This window comes from Anabrus simplex, chromosome 3 (assembly GCF_040414725.1).
Source record: "Anabrus simplex isolate iqAnaSimp1 chromosome 3, ASM4041472v1, whole genome shotgun sequence".
NCBI classification, from domain to species: domain Eukaryota; kingdom Metazoa; phylum Arthropoda; class Insecta; order Orthoptera; family Tettigoniidae; genus Anabrus; species Anabrus simplex.
Window position 1 is genome coordinate 150,284,212 of NC_090267.1, and position 23,807 is coordinate 150,308,018.

General features: G+C 35.7%; 1 protein-coding gene across 1 annotated transcript in view; it reads right to left on the minus strand.

Annotated features, from left to right (window-relative positions):
- Window positions 1-5,627: 5,627 nt before the first annotated feature.
- Window positions 5,628-23,807, minus strand: part of Hipk (Homeodomain interacting protein kinase) — a 435,335-nt gene continuing 417,155 nt past the window's right edge. Inside the window, exon 21 of the mRNA XM_067142782.2 lies at window positions 5,628-16,187. The gene's annotated coding sequence lies outside the window, so the exon portion shown is untranslated. The remainder of the gene's footprint in view (window positions 16,188-23,807) is intronic.

Here is a 23,807-nt window from a genome sequence, read left to right on the forward strand (position 1 = left end):
TACAAATCATTAATATCTCAATAGAATATGGCCATTTTTTATTATGCATAAAAATGCATATTTTATCCATTTTAATAGATGCATCATATTTTGGATTGTATGCCCTAAAATAGCATATTACGAGGATATTACCATTTGTATTATGCTTATAAATGCATTGCCTGGCATATTCTACTAATGTGTAATATGCTTCACGAGTGCAAAGAATGTGATTGATGACAATGATGACTCATAAATAACAGTGCTTGTTCAGATAAGAAATAAGCATTTAGCTGCGCAGCATGGAGTGGAAAATACGCTTCAGCAATGAACAGCAGGATAGCGAGCAGGGAACGTATAACTCACCAACGATTCTTGATACGCCAAGCTGGATGCCACGTGTCTATGATACAATGCCGGTGTTTCCCCACACACGCTTGGGAATCATTGTTGCCAATCTTGCTATTTTACGGTAAACCAAGCAGGTTCAGATATTTACAACAACAGCACCCGATACTCCCTTACCAACACATCCTACTTTAACACACTGGAGATCATGGCTTGAGGCTGCGCTCTATTATTCTGAACATTTACCAAAAATGAGTGAAGTTGTAAAAGCATTAGATCTTAATAAAGCAGCATCTATTGAGCTGGCTCAGCAAGCATCATCAAGCAAAGCATTAGAAGGAAATCTGCTGTTTGTAACAGCTCATTTTCATTATATTCCTAAAGCTATTATGCCAATGGAAGCAGTTGGGATTCCTTTACACAAGTCATTTGCAAAATTTGACAAAACTGTCTCCACTTCAAAAACAGTTCCAGGGGTTTTAGGAGAAACAGTAAAATGAAAAGTAACAAATGTTCTCTCCAAACATCCCGAGTATAACGTACTGCTTGAAATTGTAGGTGTTCTAGAAGGCAAAACACACACAACATTAACAGAACAATCATAATCTACAGAACAGTTAGCAGCATTTGCAAATGCCCCTATCACTTCGTGTGGTGTAGAACGGAGTTTTTCGTACTACAGAGCTTTGCTTAAGGACAACAGATGAAGACTGACCATGGAAAACTCCCGTCACTCTCTAGCTGTTAAGCGCAATAGTAAAGAATTCACCGATGACGAGACTGGCACTTCAAAATCCGTGGAATAACGACATACATTACAGATACTAATTTTATTTTATGGGAAAAAACTCAAATTGATTATGCATAATTTGTTGCATTTTTACGTACTTTTTAGGGAATAAGTGCATGCATATTTATACACATTTCGGGCATGAACTTACGATATCTAATTATGATGCATTGCTTGAAAAAAATTTATATTTTACTGTAATCAGTTTTGCAGAGTACATCTTTATGTAAAATTTGTTTCTTGTAAATAAGACACAAATTGAAGCCAATTTTTGTCCATCCTGCCTACAAAAAGACAAAAGAAGATGGCTGGGAATGGAATAAAACAGGTGATAAACCATCCAAATATGACTTTATATGAAATTCAGGAATAAAAACACATCATAAACAGGACCCTCCCTCCAGATCCTTCCCCTCTACACATTTCTCAACATGTGATTCACAACCCTTTATGGGACGAGAAAGCTACTGAAAGAAACAGTTTTGCTGATCAGTTATTCATAGAAAAAAATCCCAACTCATCCTGTATGAGTTCACTGGGAACATTTCACAAGGCTTATAACCCTAAACAATGTCGTGATTGTGTTGAAAGCAAGGAAAGTATAATGAGATATGACTGTGAAAGTATTTGGTGGCTTTGCATTTCCCGGCGTGTTTTATGGTGTTTCACACTATTAACCCTTTCACTCTGGTCGACCGCTCTAGCAGTTGGGAGGGAGCTGTGCCGTGCGCCCAGTGGACTGCTGTAGCAGTCGTGCTGGAGCTATACCTCATAGCCAGTCGACTGCTGTAGAAGTCGCGTGTCTTTCGGCTGTTTTCCCGTTTCGCTACGATAGACTGCTGTGGAAGTTCGGCCTTGGAGGTCTTTCATGGCTGACTTGAGAGTCTATAGTTATGACTATGATTACCAGAGACTGGAGTAACCGGTTCGAAGACATAAGCAATGAGTACGGTATGCTACTCACTTCACGCCTAGTTGCTTCCCTGTGCTGACGTACTTGTGCTTCTCGATTCAGCTTTCAATCACTTTTAAATTGTCATAGCTGCCAACTTTTAGAAATCAAATATAGGAAGATATTTTCCCTTGGAATTCATCACATATATTGCACTACGATCTAAGTGAAAAGAGAACAGGAAAAAGGCATACATATCTACAGTTACAATGTGAACTGACCATTAAGCTTAAAATCTTAAACTAAAAAACATTAAAATGGTTACAAGAAAATGTACCTAATCACTCTCATTTATGACACATACGAATAATAATAAAGTCGAACCTCGATACCTCGAACCCCCATTACTCGAATTTTTAGTATCTCGAACTAACTTAGATTTTCCGGCCGTTTGCCCTATTCCTCAAGTGCATTTATTTCTCTTTTCTGGAAATTCGGTTATACGAATTTCTCGAAGCAAACATTTCCTCTCTTGAAGTAAAAAATACTCTAACTCAAATTTTGTGCAACATTAACTGTGCAATACGGCATTTGCAGTTTGTGAGCAACAGTTAAAGAGTAAAGAAAGGGTTACAGTAAAGCTGGAAACTAATATGACGGCAACCGAAAAACTTGAACTTCTGGTGATCGGCAAATCTTCGCCGTTTCTCGGGTGTCAATTATCGGTCACGTACGAAAGCAAGCCCGGAAGTCGCGGATGACAAGCTCCATTTACGAAATTCAGCTGCGTGGTATTGACGAGAAATTTCATAGTGAAGGGAAGAAAGGTTAACCACAACGAACAGAACAGACTAGCGGATTTTTTCCAAACGTATTAACGGAAATATGTTTCTTGTTTCACTACTGTATGTACTGTATCCTGTCTTCTAAAACGTTACTATAATAAGTGTTATAACTAAAGTGATGCCATAAATTAATTTTTCTTTGTATATTTTTAAGTACCGTTAAACATAATGTATTCAGTAAAAGCCCTTAGATACATATGATTCAATTATGTGCTATACATGCTCAAAAACTGTATTCTCTATATCTCGAAATTTCAATAACTTGAAATAAAATTTATCTCCCGAGGTGATTCGCATAATAGTTTCCTTTATTAGACTGTAAAATGAAGGAAATGTAATTTTATAGGTATCACTGAACACTTGGAGATAACGTTTGTTATGTTTTTGGCCACAACGTGAAAAGAAAATACCAGAAACTGTCACCGACACAACGCCCTGAAAAACATTCAAAATACAAAGTCAGAATAAACAAAAATGCACTGAAATACGCGAAACTACCACATACAAAGCAGATCGGTATGTCTCATAGATTATTAACATACGACTGACACGGGAAAAAGCACAGAACTGCTAGAAAAAACACGTGGCATAGGCCTAAGACTCCAACGAAATTACGCACAGATACGATGTTAATAGTGCGCGAACGACACAATAAGAAACTCCTTCTTTCGTCCCGGTTAGCTGAGTCGCTAGCCTCCCTTGCTTGTACGACAATTGCCGTCCCGAATCCCCAGCCGTAAAGCACACATGCCGTTGTAGCGAGCAGGCAACACGACACACGAAGTCGACGGACGATACACTCGCGAAATACAGCATCAAATAAAAACACTTGAAAATGAGGTTGGGTAAATTACAGAAGCACATAAGAATTTATCCTTCATCCTGGGGGAAGAGTATTGACTGTACTGGAGGTTATATTGGTCAAAAATAGGAAGAATTAAAAATAAATCGGAAAATCGGAAGACGAGTTAAAAACCGGAAAGTTTTTGGGTAAATCGGAAGGGTTGGCAGGTATGAATTGTGAAAGGCTTGATGATGGAGGAAAGATATACTGTGGAGGAAGCTCTTGCCCTCATATTGGGTAGTAACTCTGAAGAACGATGATAGTGATTCATCATCTGATTCTGATGACGGAACGACTCCAATCACACCCTTCTACTTCAGGCACATTTTCTACTCGTTACCATTTCGTCGTCTGATAGGTCAGCCTACTTCGATGATTCAACAGAAGATGAAGGTAATGAGGATGAAGACCTGGTGCCTGAACCACCGAGCAGAATACTAAATTGGAAAAAGAAGAACCTGAATCTGAAGAAAATTAATTTCAATGCAGCTAATTCCGGACTGAAAAGTTAAGTTTCTTTCAGCTGTTTTTTTAACACAGTGCAAGGAGACTAACAGACAATTACTTTTCTCAGAAGGTGGCTACAGATGGAGTTCTGCATTAAAAGTAAAATAACGTACATTTAACCTCTTCCTGTTCTCTCCTCAAGTCGCGAGCCGTATGTAGGCTCGAGAGCAGAGCGAGACAACTATCCCACACAGCGGGCTAGGTGTCACTTACTGCTTGAGTTTAGAGGGTCATGCCACCGTACTCGCTATGCTGGAGTGAAAGGGTTAAAACTTACACAAATTATTATTCTGGGTGCTGCACTTCATCACATCAAACAAGGGTATGATTAAAATACAGTATGTTACGGATTACTTGTATAAATCTTCGTAGCGTAAAACTGTATCTTATGCATGAAAAAATGGTGTACATGCGCATGCTCAGTACATTAAAATTAGTTATGTCAATGGGGTCAATGGGTTAAGAAATGGGGTGAAGAAAGCAATGCAATAGTGGAAAATTGCACGCTTAAAAAAAATCTAACAAATGTACTAGTAAGCAATTATGCAGCAAATCCATTAAAATCTGAATATAAAGGTTTACTTTTACTTCATTCAAACTGCATATAAACAAATCAGTGGTTGAAATTTCTGGGATTCCACAAACAATTAAAAAGTTTGAATAATTTGGAAGTTTAAGTACAGTATTATGTACCATACATTACTATTTGCATCTTCAATTTTTCAAGGATTAACACACACAAAATCTTAAATACTCACAAATCTAAACAGATCAGTGTTAAAAGTCCTAGCTCAAAATGGGAGAATAAAATGGACATTGTCCTTAAGATGTTATTTTTTTTTTTGAGGGAAAAAATGGTTATCAGAATTATACTTAAAAAGGAGAGGTCTACTACACAGAAACCAAAACAACAGCAATTTTACTCTACATAGAGACAGTCTTCAGTAAGAGGAACCTGAAATTTGAAGGTAGAACTTTAAAATAAAAAAACACGTTGGAAACATTCTATTCAACAGCTTATTTCAACAGATTTCTTTTGAATTATCATGCATGCCAATCAATTTACAAATAAATTAAGCGCTTCCAAGTATTGACTTTATTCTCTGTTGTGATGGAATATGTAAAATGATCTAGGCTCCCAGTGTAGTAAAGTGTGTTTGAAAATGAATATAATATGAAATTAGGATACCATATTCATTTAATGTATATAAAGTCATTGTCTATACTGAAGTTGTGCAGTTTCGGACAGAGACACAACTACTGTTACAAAGTAGTTTAAAGAGAAAACTACATTACAGAGAAATTTTACGACACCTGAAAATTGGGATATAAACATTATGTGCGCAGATTGTTGAGTACTACTGGGGTACAAGGTTAATTCCAGGAGGGAGAGTGGATATATATATATTTTAACACAGCATGTTTTACAATAAAAAGTCATTTTAATTGCTTATGCACTTTCTCATGGCAAAAATATCTACGTAATAAACAATACCATAACTTCTAGTATGTGACACGAGGGGCTGAAGACTAGGAATAATGGTGTAAAACCAAAAAGAATACATAAGACATGAAGAAAAAAGGCTGTTATTGATAGCACTTGGCAGCTCTTCACAGTGAACAAATAAATTTACCAGTTTTAACAGGACAAAAGGTATATTTCTCCTCAAACTGAAAATTATACAATTAATTGACTAAATACCCGAAGAAGTCAAAAAAAAAAAAAATGGTGTCTGTACTACACACCATCATTCTGGAGTGCTACTTCTGTCCAGCAGTGTGCACAATTATCAATACAATATTCAGTTTAGGACAAATATAACAAATGACCTTCCCTTACCATGATGATTCTATAGATTATATGAACCACACAATACATTCACTCCAAATATACAGAATGTTATGATATTAACAGTTAATTTGATTTCACAAGGAGGGGTAAATGAGTCAATATGAAGTACACTTGACATCATAGTTCTGTCAAATTACTGACTAAAAAATTAAGAAGAAAGATATTGTTATAGTATATTTATAAATCCACGCATTATTGTAAGACTTTCCAACAGGGTAAGAGAGCCTACCAAAACTACTGAAATAAACCTGTTACTACCTATCAGTGAGTTATATGTAGTAGTTCTGTACAATAAAAGTCTGGTAACTCGAAACTATACCACAATAATACTCCAACCAACAATTTATGCAACGAGTACACTATGAGGAAAAACCGGTATTAATGTAGACTAAAAAAACTGCTTGCAAGGTAAAATAATATTTAACTCTTTCACTGTAGCCTATGGCTTGTACAAGAATAAATGTAGCTTATCACATAAGATAAGCTAGATTTATGATCTATGAGAAAGAAAATTACAACAGCTGTGAATAACAGAAACAAGAATTAATTTCTTGAATGCCAAACAAAATACCAAAATGTGTGTTCAAATCCACAGTGAAAGAGTTAATTTTAATAATACCTCATTCCTAATGGAAATACCCCCCCAATGGAACTCCTAAAAATATTACATTTATTTGACAAAAACATAACACATATTTACACATGAATTATATATATATATGTATAGATATATCATTAAAAAAGATAGAATATGGAGGTACGTAAGTGTATTATGTTATTATGTGAACTAAATCTATGCCTCTTCAAAGAAATATTGGCCTTCTGATTAAACATTAAAAGCTGATTATTTAAGATTTCTTTCACATACTTTAATACGTTATGCTAAATTTAAAAGCATATAATTCAAACAAGCCTATTTTTATTGATAAACACATTAAAATGACATCCAGTTCCAAGAATCGTGAGTAGGATAAGACCAAATAACAATCAGGAGTTATAGAAACATCCACATCTCTATGAGAACATCAAGAAGTAAATAACAGCTAGAATATTACATATACAGAACACATCAATAAATATTCATTGTTAATGAATATATGTCATCTACTATACAGGGAGTACAGGGAGGCCTGTAATTTTAGTAGCATATGGAGAATCATTACAACAAAACCGATGATAACATTCCCTCTCAAAGTTCTTGAACATTATTATTAAAGAAAGCTTCACAAAATTCTTAAATCTATAATAATTAAAATCAGTATTTTCATGATTAACATTTTTAGAACATTGTCCAGATGTATAAAAAATAATTTTCATGATTAACAGTACATAAGTTGATATAATAAGAAACAAAGTGATGTTATGAAGTGTCCAAAATTTAACTATAAAATTCATGTTCTACTATCTTTGAATACATATTTATATTTTTAAGGAAGCGTAGCAATATGTTCCCTGTTTTGTGGTAATGCTATCCGCATTTTCAAATACAGTATATTTCATTGAACCAAAATTCTGGTTCACTAGTATCTGATTATATTATGATTTGCACTAGTTTAAAAGAATACAATTAGCACAAAATTTAATCAAAATAATTTAACCACCCTGTACCAGTTAAAAGACTGAACAATATAGTGTCTCACTAACAATAAACAAAGAAAGGCACGCGTGATAATCTGATTATGGCAGCTCCAGACAAATAGTACTTGCAAGTCAAAAGTTAAGAGCTGATGATACTGATGAATTATACCCTAAATGACAAGGCATAGAGCAATCAAGGCCTATTTAATTTATTTTTAAGTTATACATATGCATTCTAAAATATAAACTTAATACTGTCCAAGTAATGCCACATTACTATGAACTGTGGCAGACATGCAGCAAGAGGTTTTTCTACATTTGCATGGTTTCTTTCCTAACATCAAAAACCTTGCAATACAGTTAAAGCTTAAAATGATACCTCTGCAAATCTGAATAACTGAGCATTTGATACAAAAATCACAGCCCAATTTTAGACTCTGCATTACACAGACATTGTTGCCTCAACAACAAACCGAGCACAACTACATAAAATGGATTGACTATGTACATCAAGCAAACTGATACAGAATGCAGGGCTGAACATGGAGATCAAAAAAGGATTCAATAGGAAAATGCATTCTGTCAGTGTGTGAGACACCTGATGAGGAGGAAATATTTACGTATGATAAGAAAGCAATGTGGGACATGTTAACCCTCTCCAGCCTCAATTTATCCGGCACATGAAAAAGAACATTTTCAAAAATCCTCTTCAAACAGGTATGAATAAAGTTTCTGAGTAAAAATTCCATACAATTTAAGAAAAAAATAAGGAAAATGGAACAGTGATTCCAACTGGAATTATAAACCTCGAGAAGGTTTAGAGGATGGAAGAGGGAAGGATGCTGAAGCAGATAATTGAGACCGAGATAGGAGGGAGGGCAAGAGGGAGACCCAGACTAAGGTGGCTGAAAATAATCAAAAATAGTATCAGAAGAAACTTGGATTGGAGCACAGTTACTGAGGACCAATGGTGGTCAGATAGAGGAAGATGGAAAGGTGCTATGAACATCCCAACTTGGTGGGAGCTGGACGAGGAAATTGGATGATACCAACATCAAGGTCCTTTTTCAGCAATTCCATATAAGGAATTGAAATACAGATGAGAAAAGGTGGACTCTGTGCTGAAATTTTTTTTTGCTAGTTGCTTTACGTCGCACCGACACAGATAGGTGTTATGGCGACGATGGGACAGGAAAGGTCTAGGAGTGGGAAGGAAGCGGCCGTGGCCTTAATTAAGGCACAGCCCCAGCATTTGCCTGGTGTGAAAATGGGAAACCACGGAAAACCATCTTCAGGGCTGCCGACAGTGAGTTTCGAACCTACTATCTCCCGAATACTGGCCGCACGTGCTGAAAATTAATTGAGGATTGTTGGATGCTATGTGTTCTCCCTGATCTGAAATACCACATATTACAGTAGATTATTTTCTTTTAAAAAAAATCAGAATATAAAGTCTACCAGATGGCTGACAATTTTAAACCATAATTATTCTGCTTGCAATCCAATTAAAACTTTTCAAGCCTTGTTAAAAGACATCTTGTCACAGAAGGTGTTACAATTCTGTGGAAGTGCCAGTTGTAATACTGTAATGATACGGGGAATGTGTCCGAGTGTCTGTTAGGTCATCAGCCCAGAAGCTGGTTGGATCCTCAAATAGCACCACCAAAGGTTATGGACCTATAGGACAACCACAAAAACCAATGATAGCACCAAAATGAGGCGTACCAAGCAAGACAAGGTGTGAGGTAGTTTGCCACTGCTTTCCTCACTGGGCCAGACAGTGCTAATGTAGCATGACTAGCCCTAGGAGCAACACCTTTCACAACCCTCAGACGCACTGGATGTGCTCCGAATGCCATTACTCAGTACAACTAACACCCCAGCAGCTTCCATATTATCACAGCCATTGATGAGACTGGGACTTCAGTGGAAGGTACACTTTGCTCTGGCCTGTGCCAAGAGATGGATGAAAAAGTACTGCATCCACCAAAAATGACAGCAGGCAGGATAAAGGGAATAATGAATAATAATTTAAACCATTTTCCCCGTAAGAATGTAGCCACAAAGAATCCTTTGCAATTGGGTTCCTAACCATTTCTGTGATTTTCCGAACAACTTTCTTAGTTGTTTTTCTTTTCTAAGTGATTGTGATTACATGAACTTACATAAATTAAGGTAAGGCAAATGAAATGTGCTAGAACAAATATTATCTTCAGTTGGATCAATATTAATTGTTAGCAATATGAAGTGCCAGACAGGATACATGGAGCTTCCCTGTGATACCAATCGAGACATGAAATTAACTTTCTGCTCAGTGTAAACCAGTTGACGTTTAGTAGTAGGACTGATATGGTAAAAAAAAATGAAAATGGCGTATGGCTTTTAGTGCCAGGAGTGTCCGAGGACATGTTCGGCTCGCCAGGTGCAGGTCTTTCGATTTGACACCTGTAGGCGACCTACGCGTCATGATGAGGATGAAATGATAATGAAGACAACACATACACCCAGCCCCCGTGCCAGCAAAATTAACCAATGATGGTTAAAATTCACGACCCTGCCGGGAATCAAACCCGGGACCCTTGTGACCAAAGCCCAGCATGCTAACCATTTAGCCATGGTAAGCAACAGTGATACTGCTTAAAGATATGTAAAATTCAGATGAAAATCTTTATGACACTATCAGAAGCTGCTTGGTCATCGAAGAGTAATATATAGTACAACTGTTCAAGAAGTGTTGATTGAAGTTATTTGAGAGAGAATGGATATGGGTCTGAGGGAATTCGTACAGTGGCTTGATAAAGAATATATAATTTTTCAATGTTTTTCTGAGAGGGATCTGAAGAGCACATTTGTCCAAAATGTCAATGGTTCATAAATTAATCCTAACGACTCTGTTGCTTGACTTTCATTTCTGTATGAGGATTTTATGCATGCGGCAGAATAGAGTACGATTTCTTTTCAGAAGATGAACTTCATCTCAATGCCAAAAAATTTAGGAGTTGCTAAGTCCTTCATTCTCTTAAGAGAATTTATAGTAATTACATTTTACAATAATTTGCTGACAGGTCCACAGAAGAAGAAAAACAATATGCCAGCTTCCAATAGGACAGTGTAAAGCTCACAGTTGGCACATTCAGTTGATGAACAGGTAATTACATAACTGCAATAAGTTTTCCAAAGCTTTCCGTACCACTGTAACTTGTGTTTCAATGCAAACAGTGGTGTATACTGCGACAATTTTCAAAAGCTGTTACAAACAGAAGCCAAACCTTTATATTCTGAATTACTGCTTAACTGGGTTATTGCTGCGCAATATATTAAGCCTCGCCTCCATGAAACTGTGTACACTATTGTTCGTACATGACCAGCTGCTTACAACATTCCCCACCCTGGTGTTCTATGTATGCCTTACACTGTAAAACATATTGTAATGCGAGGACAAAGAGGAATTATTTTCCTATCCTTCTCATGCTGTTTTCGCTTGCAGTATTGAACATTTTTCTAGATACAGGAATATTTTGATGTCTTTTGCATGAACTATGAATTCAAATTCAAAATACACTGTATTTAAAGAAATGAATGGAAGTATCAATAACTCTGTATATTCAGTACCTAATTAATTTTGATTCTTCTCCTCTCTTGCAAACAGATACATAAAATACATTAAATAAGTCTTTTTCACAAACCATTAGCCCAAATAAGACTATGGAGAACTGTTAATTTGACTGGATAGCTTAACTATGGAAATACTGATATATAATATGAACTCTATAATAAAATCAAACTGAGGCATCAAGAAATATCACCAAGTAATCCTTCCGCTAACTAATGCTGTGATTCAAGAATACAAAAATTATATATTTAAAAATGTCATTCTAAGGAATTTCACTCAGGGCATAGTTACCAAGATATTACTGGCCATATGCATGAAAAAATTCCATTCTTAGTAAATGTGGAAGCGCTTATACGTTTATGTATAGGAGGGTATACAGATTGAGTGGGATAAGGCAAAAGAAAGGACATACACATTAAAAAATATACATTTCTCAGTTTATTGTCAGTGAGATATAGTAAAAATTATTATTTGGGAAGCTATGTTACCATCAGAGAGACAGGAACATTTTCATGTCTTTGGTATAAACTACGAATTCAAATTCAAGAGAAATGCTATGAAACAAAATGTAAGTATTAACAACTTACAGAGCTCCACCATAACTCCAAAACACTACCACAGTATTATGCAATAAGGCAATTTGCATTATGTTTAGGTCAACATTACATTGTGCAAAAACACCACTTCGAATGTGTATAAGCTCCCTGTAACTACTTAAATATATTTTAATTTAAGACTTGACAGACTGATATAGTAGACTATATAGGGAGGGTAAATGTTAGAAAATGCATTCAGATAATATATCAAACTACAGCAGTACCAGCCCATTATTCTAAGAGACAAGATTGCAATCCTGTGATGCCCAAATTTTCTGGGAAGCTAATTCATTATCTTCTGAGATTGGGTTCTTTGAATTATGTCATTAAAAATATGGATTAATATTCTTTTAGGCTCAGATACATACAATTACAATACCATACCCTCAAACATAATGCAAAATTCATGCTATTGTCCCTTACCTACTCTATGATATACTGTCCTAAACTCCCACCCCAAAAAATAAAAATAAAAAATAACATTTTGCAAATTACAGCTCTATACAGATTTCTATGCATACAAAATGAAGCAACAACAAACAGGTCTTGTGACAAAATACTAACAAAAATTAAATTTGATATATTTGAATGAAATTATAACTCTTTCACCGTGGAAAGTAATACCATATGCAGACTAACTCAAGTCCCATTCTACCACAGCATGCTGTATGATAAATTGGCCTTTTAGTGAAAGAGTTAAAATGCACTCTCGGAGAATCAAGGACATTTTAAAGCACGTTATCTCCCATCTCCATCTATAAATAATTAAGGCTATGGTGATATTTGATTTAATCTAAAAACATTTTAAAAATCCATTCAGGAACCATTTATGGAATAATTTCATCACACAGTTTGGTTTTAACATTTCAAACATGCTTCTACAGAGACCAACATTAAGTGGCTAAATACACATTGTACAACAATAATGGGAAATATAATGCCAATTTCCCTCCTCTATGCTCAGCTATGAGTAATCCTATTTATAACTCCAAAAATATTGTGAATCTTCATTGAATAATGTACTTCTTCTAGAAACTACTATACAAGTGTATCACTGAGTGTCCATATGGCAATATACATTAGGATTGTTACACCATTAGGCGAATCACTCATAAGATTGTTTCTCCCTTCATTTTAAAATACATTAAAATACTTAGATACCCCAGTAAAGTTGTAATCCCCCCCTCCCACCAATTCCCAACTCGTGCTAGAAACAGACCGTCAAAGTTATATATTCTAAATTTAAAATGCTAAAATATCTATTTACATCTGACTCGATAAAAGAACAGAAAAAGGTACTATACTATTCGGCACTTTCTATACAGATTATTTTTATATATATATATATATCACAACTATGCCCCTCTCCACTTCCCTAGTTAACAGTACATAATATTATGTAGGGTGTTAGAGTTAACATTACACCTTTTTACGACAAAATTAAGCCTCAACAATGAGAAATGGAAATATTTTACCAGGTAGAATGAAGAAATATAATGTATTCCTAAAAGCAACAAGTTACTATCAAACACTGCAATACGTTTAATACTCTGAACACAATGGAAAAATAAGTTTATCTGAACAATTCTACTTCTATTTTGATCTATAAAATATGCAATATATTTTCATGGTATAAGCTGAAAAAGCCTCCATACAGGAAAAATATTAAGACTAAGAATGTAATACAATATAAGTGCTTATAACCAGACCCCTTGACAGTGGCAGCTTGATCATTGTACCTCTGCTAGCCCAGGGTCCATTTAACAGGTTGCAACGAGTTTACTTGCAGTAGGCTGGCTAGTTCCTCTCTGCTTCTCCATCAGCCTACAGTTGTTCTATCAGAGTCCTAATCATACAAAAATGTTCTTTGTTTCTAAGAACTCAAGGAATTAAGCGTTCAATAGAACAAAGCATTTGTCTGAATGGAATAATTTAGGGGAAAATTTAGGGAAAGCTTTGTGTTTAAGAAATACAAGTCAGTCATGTTTCAAAGAAATCCTGGGATTTACAAAATGGAGAGCCAAATGCTTAAATACTGTACTTTCACATAATTTAAAAAAAAAAAAAAAAAAAAAAAAACCACCTACCCACCACCACCACTCTAAGGGGTGAACTAAAGTTTGTGATATCTGAAGCCATCTCTTTTCAGTTCTGACTCAGTTAATTTATAACTCTTAGGTTTTACATATATAAAATATGCTAAAGAACAGAAAGCAAGCACTTTCATAAAATGTAAAGGTTATAAACACAGCCAAGCCAATTAACAGCTTTTATAAAGAATTTTAAATTCATTTAGATTGTAGAAAGACATAACATATTATGCATTATTAATGAATTTGGATTTTAGGGACTTAAATGACTAATAATTTACAGTACTGTACTAGCAAACAGTAAAATATCTAGTTTCAATATTTGCTAATACCGCTGCTGATGTTCTATGTATATATTGGGTAGCCTACTCTCAAGAGAATGTAACAGAGGCTATATGCAGATACTGTAACCTTTCAAAGCAAATTTTAGGAACAGGTACTCAAACAGTTAAGGTATCTGGGAGGCATAAATATCAAACTGGTTATTGCACAAATCGTACGTTCTAGTAATTGAACATTCTAATGTTTGTCAATGCAATGAAAGAAGAGTTTCTTCCTAATGTATATTGAAAATACCATTTCTCACTATTGAGGAGTATTAAAGGGGCCAATTATTATCAGGAAACACACAATAGTGTATTTATATAAGGTACAGTTTTACCAAAAAACCATAAACAAAGATTCACAGCATACACCAAGGTAAATATTAACTTGGGTATTAATTACATTCAAACAAACCACAAGCACACACATCTATGTATTATCAAAATTTGTTCAAAACTGCCCTAGAAAGTCTCTTTCTTGGGAGCCTATATGTTGGACCTAAAAATTATTTTAAATATGTGTAGAAAATGACTTTTTAGTTTCTTATAAAGCTAAAAATCTATAAGGTACAAACTGAATGCTATCCAGTCTTCATTTTCAAAAACATCAGTCATTATCAGCAATGAAAGCTAATTAATTAGTCACCAACACAGCATCCTCTTGTTCTGGTAGCAATTTCTGAACAAGTTTTGTGATATTCTACAACACATTAAAATTATACAATTAGATTCAGTCATTTAGGACTCCCAAAAATGCTAGTTCATTTTTTATCCATACAATATGACTTTCATTTGAATAACATGAGTTGCAACCCTCTTAGTAGTCAGGGACGATGTTAAAAAAAAGGAAAAAAAAAAGAGAGAAAATAAATAAAAGATAGCTGATATAATTTAAACAGGCACATTGATTTGGGATTATCCTTTACAAAAATGAGTAACTATTCACTAAACCAGCTATAACCTGTCCAATAGCATATCCCTTAGCATGACTGGCTAAATGATCACACATAGGGAATTTTACAGAGTTAAAGTCTCCAGTTAGATAAAATATAAGTAGAGAACATGAAACATCAATAAAATGAAAGCAAATTCTTTTAGATTATGTAGTATATACAAAATTCCTTTCTCAATGAAAGTCAAGTTCATAAAAATTCCCATTCCATTTAGTAAATTTCTTACTATTATTTACAATCAGGCTTGGACACAAAAAATAAGCCACCTTTCAAAGGTCAAGTAAGTGGTAACTTGTAGGCAGGAATGATACACACAAAATAATATGCAACTTAAAATGTAAAATTTATACCCAATGAATCAATAGTAACTAAAGCTTATACTTTAAATTATTGCAGAGTAACTTCATTATTAAATCACAACAGAAACACAAGTGTAAAACGTACAAACATAACAATGTACAGCAAAGTACATTAATTCATTTTCCTGTAAATAATAGAAACTGAAGTGTTTTAACACATTTCATAAAAAAAGGGACTTGATCATGCACGAGCAAGCAATGCCAAGCCAAAAGAAACACACTGTCTTTGATAACTCTTATTCTTTTCATGGACGCAATCAAGTATTCATATATTTGAACAATGGCTTGACTAACTTATCTGCAACTCTCTTAATTCGGCTGGGTTATCACCAAAATAAAACAAAAACAGGATGAAAAAGAAGAAAAGAGATAATCTTCATAAAAATGAAGATAAGATTCAGAACAATCTGAATACACTACTTCAGTATTCAAATTTCTTCTGGAGAAACAGAATGAATAGTCAAATCTTCTGGCTTGTATCAGTCCTTCAAGGCAAATATTTATGTCCCTTCGTTGAATACATTCTTCAGTATATACATACTTTCTTTTCGTGGTGAGGTTTCAATATGAAAGCTCAGCCATGATGATAAGCGCAAGTCTGCTATATCTAAGAGGTATCTGTAAAGACAGAAAATAGAATTATAAATGGAAATATTATTCTGTAAATAATTTAAAGTGTGCATAAAGCAGACACCACCATAAAACAAATACAAAATAAATGCAGAAATGTAAAAAAAAAAGAAATGTGACATTTGAAACAATATATACTTAACTTGGAAATGATCAGAGCTGACAAAACAACAACCTACGGTACATCACATCCATAAATTACAAAAAAAAAAACAAAAAAAAAAAAAACAGACAAATAATTTTATTCACAAAGGACCAAAAAAAGTACGAGTCAAATGAGATGAGTGGTAGATGAATAAGGCCAAGAATAAGAAGTGTAAGTCTGACCTCTAGTCCACGCTCTTGGAGATGGGCAACGGCTGAAGTAATGGAATGCCTATAGGGGGTAAGTACAGTGGGAACTTTGTGTGATCCTAGACTGCTATGAAGGCTGTGAAGGCTCTATAGGAATCATGCAAAATGCTCTGGTGGAATGACAACTAGTCAACAGCTCCCAAGACACATGAGATTGTGACATACAAAATAAATATATAAATAAAATAAATCTCCTGGTGCTATTGGCCCGAAAGGATCTCTTAGTCAAAAATGTTGAGAGATACTCCAGACAATTTCTTAGTCAGTGATACTTATTTGACCAGAAATGTGATCTCGATGCACAATCTTTCGTCAGTAATGAATGTACACTCCCCATCCTTCATGATTCATTGTTTCCCTCCCACCTTTTACTTCCTAAACAGCTCTGTATTTTCTCACAGCACAACAGAGAACTTGATGAAAGTTTTTGAAGTTGGTAAAATTCCATCCTAGCTGCTGTCACTTAAGTGCGGCCAGTATCTAGTATATGGGAGATGGTGGGTTCGAACCCCACTGTCGGCAGCCCTGAAGAGGGTTTTTCCGTGGTTTTCCATTTTCACACCAAGCAAATGCTGGGGCTGTACTTTAATTAAGGCCATGAACGCTCCCTCCCCACGCCTAGCTCTTTCCTGTCCCATCGTCGCCATAAGACCTATCTGTGTTGGTGCGACGTAAAGCAACTTTAAAAAAAAAAATTCCATCCTAAGTGGCACTGAATATCTTGCCATGATTTTTCTGTACAGTGGAGTACCTATGGACGAAAGAGCACGAATAGAAGTAGGGTGTATGGTGATAAGGATTATCTTGATACAAAAGAAGGATGGAACTCAATGAGTGGATTATGGTCATATCAAACATGGCACTCATCTTAACATACAGTATGCACCACACACAGCTGAAACTGTGAATAAGAAAGATGAGTACTTCGAACCATTGCAAAGGACAATAGATTAAACAAATAATGAGACAATGAAAATCCTTGGAGACTAACTGGAAAGGTGGAAATATGTTATAGGTAAAGGAGGAGAGAATGTTCTGGAGGCGTTGACATGTTCTTTGTATCTGACAAAAAACTTTCTTCCCGTTTGACCCACATACTTGCTGCACATTGGCTACAATTTAATATGTATACCCTGATTTGTGGTATTTGTTATTGGTGTTATTGACTTTGTACTGGTTTTAAAAGATATTAGCATTGTTATTGACTGTTTTGTAAGCAATGTTGACATTATACTTTTTAAGAAAGTGACTTCATAAATATTTCTGTTGGTGCAAGTGAAGGTCTGTCTGTTTTTAGTCTCTCTGAATAGAGTTGAGATGGATTTGTTTAAAATTTTATTGACAATCCTAGCTATGAAATGTCTGCCAAAACTGGTTTTACTCGCAATGGAGTAGATGGTGTTGCGTTCTTTCCTTCAATTCACGTCAGATAAAGGTACGTTAAATGCTTTATGAACTGGACTATAAAAAGTCGCTCTTTTTTGAGAGTCCAGGTACATAGAATCTTGATGAATGGTGTGTACATTTTGGATATGCTTTCTATAGATATTATAAGAAAGTTTGTTTGAGCTGCAATTAATGGTGGGATCTAAAATGTTTAAAAGAGTTATTGGTTACAACTTCGGAAGTGAACTTTATCCATGGGTCAACTGCAATTAATTGTTCAAGCATGATATCGCCATTGGTGATGATGTGATTATTGAAGCAAAAGTGTCGTTGACATAACGTGTCCAGAACACAATTCCTTTGATTTTATTACGAATCTTGGTATTTTCCTAATGGTCCATGTAAATTTCTGCCATTATCCCTGAAGACTTGGAAGGCTTTCTTGCTTATAGAATTTACCATTAGAATTGAAAACCAAACCAAACCACATGGCGCAACAGCCAAGTGACCACTGCTCAGCCCGAAGGCTTACAGATTACGAGGTGTTGTGTGGTCAGCACGACGGATCCTCTCAGCCGTTATTCTTGGCTTTCTAGACTGGGGCCGCTATCTCACGGTCAGATAGCTCCTCAATTGTAATCACGTAGGCTGAGTGGACCTCGAACCAACCCTCAGATGCGAGTAAAAATCCCTGACCTGGCCAGGAATCGAATGCGGGGCCTCCGGGTAAGAGGCAGGCATGCTATCCCTACAGTGAAGGGCTGGCGTTAGAATAAAAGTACAAAGTAAATAACACCAATAACAAATAACACAAATCAGGTGTACACATATTAAATTGTAACCAATGTCCAGAGAGTTACGTGGGTGAAACGGGAAGAAACTTTTTTGTTATGTACAAAGAACATGTCAACGTCTCGAGACACAGCCAAATATTCTGCCATGGGTACCCACATAACAAGAGTCCAGCAACCCTTTCACTTCCATAGAACAGGACTTAAAAATTCTTTGCTTCAATATTAAGGGCAATTTACTCAACATCTTAGAACACATTTTCATTAACATAGACCAAAAATGCAATCCTGCTAATAATTTAAATTCAATTTTGGAAACTATAAATGTGCTTTTTGAGGTATTATTCAACAAATTCCTCATAAACAAGCCTTGTAACAAACCTTCACACATTTGCTCTCCACCCACTGGATCCAACCTTCCCCTACTCTCCCTCCAAACTAGCTTCCATGACACATGGCCGCGAGTCAGCTGTAACACACGCATCGAGCCTCACCTCTCTGGGGCAGACGAGGACATAAGTAGTCAGATGTGTCTTCTATTAGTTCAATTCGACTTGTTAATGTAAGTTGCTTGCACCTTGCCTACTTTTAAAGTCGTTTTCGTTCTAGGTATAAATTTTCAACTATGGCACAACCTTTCTCCTTTTGTGCACTTATAGTCAAATATTCCACCTGCTCATAAATTCTTAACTAAGAATTATCAACAATACATCATCACACCAACTTAAGAAGAACTCGATCATCAAACTTTTAATAGAACTATTATGTGTGTTCAACAATTTCATCTTACAAGGGGGCATTCCCTACTCGTCATCACCGATTTCGCTCAAATTTATAGAACATGCAGGGCTTGGCTAGAAATGAAACTACCCAAAGTGGGAACTCCAGATGGCCAAGCGTATAGAAAATAAAAATGTTGACACGGCTCTCGCACCGTATAAGCCACTTATGTTAGTGCGCACGCCGAGCAGTAGTTGATGTAACGGTAAGAGCTCGGACTAGTAATTCGATGGCCGTGGGTTCGACTCCCCGTGTCGAGAATATTTTCTCAATTTTTATATTATTCATTTATTTTAATTCATTTATATGCAAAAGACTTATAGGACGTCATTATTTTCATGGCACTATTGTAGAAAATTTGGAGTTGCGAACTTTCCCAACGTGTTCAAACAGGAATTCTTCTTTTTTCTCCTTTATTGGCTATCTCCCCTCCTTGGGGAATGTGCCATAAACGTGAATAGTCATTTCGCTGTAAGATTCGTTTTCACCTGACAAGTGTAGGTTACTCCTGGTGGCTGTACACCGACAATAGATTCTTGGCGCAGGAAGAAAAAAGTCTGACAATGAAATCCCAATTTACCTTTTCTGTGCCTTTTGTGTATAAATAAAGTGAATTATTCACCTCTTTGCTTAATTGGAACATGAATAATACAATAGTTGACAGAAAAAAAGTCTCCAACACGGTGTGTCGAACCCACGACCATCGAATTACCTGTCCGAGCTCTTACCGCTACGCCAACTACTGCTCGGCATGTGCACTAACATAAGTGGCTTATAGGGTGCGAGAGCCGCATCAATATTTATATTTTTATTTTCTATACGATTGGCCATCTGGAGTTCCCACATTGGGTACTTTCATTTCTAGCCAAGCCCTGCATGTTCTATAAATTTGAGCGAAATCGGTGGTGATGAGTAGGGAATGCCCCCTTGTTAGTATCATTACTAGAGTTCTCACCCACTCTTGTTGCATTCTGGTTTTGTCCCGTAGTTTCGATTGGCACTATCACCTCGGAACTGAAATGGGAATCACTTTTATCACTGTCAGTTGAAAAAGAAGTATTTTTACTCTCCAGAGAATCATTTCCACTTTCAACATCACTATTTTGAAGCCAGTTATCCTCATCCATGCTGGGCCTGGATGCCGCCATGATTGTACACAACTAGCAGCAAACTGGGGTGCTTTTTTATTTTCCGTATTTCAGCTCTAAGTTACTATTTACACAGAGAAAATATCTTCAGGTATCATCTGACATCAATCGGGTAGGCTGCAAAACAAACTGAATAAATCTCTCTGACCAACTAACCGCGATAATGAACTTATAAATGTTCTGTGCACCAGGACGGCAGTGTCCGTCAAAGTATGTTACCACCTTATAATCGTATGACGGAAGGTTCCGTCAAAGTATGACAATGGGTTAATGTGTATTTGTGACCTTGTCTATTTTACTTATTATATGAGAATTTCCAGCCTGAAAAGGACGAAACATATACCAGCACTTGTTAATATCACCCTAATTAAATATAATTTTTTAGTATTGTAAAGGTGGAACGTTTGATTGTACCCTTTTATTGATGATACAGACTTTGCAATGAAATTCATTTTATAAAATTTTTGTAGAATTTAATTGTAAAGAAAAGTGGGGGGGGGGGGAGGAGGGGAGAATTTATTTTAATAGTTGTTTCAATTTCTTATAGTTAATGCCTTACAGGTAGAGATGTTAATATAGTTGAACTTTGTTATATCAGTTTCAGCGAAAACTCGTCTATAACATCATGTTCTCTGTGGTACAGACATATTCCTCATAAGACGTGTTTTTCAGCCTTGCTTAATACGACAAACGTATATGCGTCTACCTCGCATATAATGTCATTTTCAACCTCAGTTTGGAATAAGATTTTCTAGGAACCAAAGTATTTTAAGAAATGTTTTGTTGAAATTTGAAACTGGCAAATTCTTTCCTGTCCCTTTTTGTTATAGATCTCGAGAATGCAGGTAGATTCCCCACCTTATCGTAACCCCTCTGAAGTCTTGTGGTATTAATGGTACCTGCATGTAGTCAGTTTCGACTGGAAGTTTCCTCTGAGCGCACACATTTTAACCCAATATGACCAAAAAAAGAAAAGTTTTAACGTTTGAAGAAAAAGTTAAAGCGTTTCACCAAATTGAAATGGAATTTAAAAAGCTGACATGTCGAGAGTATGGCCTTGTTAATTCTATAGTCCAAATGATTTGGAAGAGAAAGGATAAAATTGTTGCTGCATTTGAACAGAATGGTTCAAAAATTAAGTGGCTACGAAAACCTGAACGGAGCGACATGGATGAAGTGCTGCTTAAGAGGTTTAAGCAACAGAGAAGCTACAATGTACCCATTAGTGGACCTCTCCTTATGGTAAAAGCAGAAAAATTTGCAGCAGTAGCTGGATTCACACATTCAAGCAGTGTCACAACATTAGTTTCAGCAATGTGAGCAGTGAAGCGTATAGTGTGAATGCCGAAACAACCCAAGAATGGCTTACTACTGTGGGATATAATGTGCGCAAAGGATATGCCGATTATGACATCTTTAATGAAAATAAGACTGGCATTTTCTTTAGATCGACACTGGACAAAACCCTGAAATTCAAAGGTGAAAAATGTATTGGTGGCAAATTATCTAAAGAGCGAATAACAGTTCTGGTTTGTGGTAAGACAGATGGAACTGAGAAGAGAAAACTGTTTGTGAATGGCAAAATCAAAAAATCCTGGATGCTTTAGGCATGTAAAAAAAGATAGCCGGTACACTACAATGCTAAAAAAAAAAAAAAAAAAAAAAAAACCTGGATGACTTTTGCATTGTTTGAAGCTGAAATGAGGCGTTGGAATCGGGAGACTGAAATTCAGAAAAGAAAGATCCTGGTTCTTGTTGACAAGTGTCCAGCGCAACCTGTAATCTCAGGTCTGGAGAACAGCTTGTTTTTTCCTGCAAATGCGACAAGCAGATTGCAGCCCATGGATCAAGGGGTAATTAGAAGTCTGAAATGCCATTATCGTAAGCTAATATTGTTGAAAATGATAGAATGCAACGAGGAAAACAAAGCAGGATTATGCTATTACATTGGCAGATGCAATCAGATGCATTATGTAAGCATGGAAATGGGTCACTACCAAAACTATCAAGGACTGTTTCAACTACGCCAGAGTCTCATCAACCGAAAAAATAAATGCAGCTGAAACTGAAGATACGTTCAATGACAGTGATGTTCTTGCCGTTACCTGCATTTCTGCGAGAAACCAAATGTGATGTGCTCCATCAGTGTGATTATGAAATGTATACAACAATAGATGATGGCCTAGTTACAACCGAAATACAAACTGAAGACGAAATCGTACGTGAAGAGAAGAATAATGGCCACAGTGACCATGAAATGGATGAAGGAGATGAAGGAGAAGAAGAGGAAGAAGAATAAATTACTAAAGTGCCTGTCCCTACAGAGAGTGACACTTTAAAAGTCATCATAATTGTGAACATGTTCTATGAATCTAAAGGACGGAGCAGTGAAATTGTTAATGAAATAATTAACATACACCGTAATTTAGAAAGTGTGTATTGGGCAAGTAGGAGACAACAGAGCAAAATAACTAATAACTTCACTCCTAAGTAAAGATATTTGATGAGTACTGGACAAACTGTTTTAATACAGAATACTGTATTTATAATTGTATGTGCATTTTATTTTCATGGTATACTTAAAAGTGAATACATCAATATAAAATAAGCCTAATTAAGTTTACATTACAGTACTTTTCATTTTTCACCCCACTAGACTCATAATACGAATCTCGGTTACTACAACACTTGTTTATAATGACATAATTTTTCAGGTCCCTTTGATATAACAGAGTTCTACTGAGTTGTTTTAAGCAAGTTACCAAGAGCTAGTAAATTTGAATATCCTATTTGAAAAGTAACACGACTGAGCAGTGAACAATTGTAGCAATCATTCTTAGAATTATAGACACTAACTTCACGATGGTGGGAAGAAATATAAATGCTATATTTTAGCCTTCGGGTTTTCACATAGCTAAAATGTACACTAGTGCCTACATCATAACCTGAATTGAGATCTGGAGACTGGTAGTCTATCCAACATACCAACACATTAAAATGAAATTTTGAAAAATCAATGTGATAAAAAGTTCTAATTCTACGTAAAATGCTCGGTAAAGGGTCAACTAAAGTGTAAATCGTACACATCCGAAGTGATTTCCCTATTAACAATGGGTGCCACAACTAGTTTAATCAAGAGTGCACAAGAA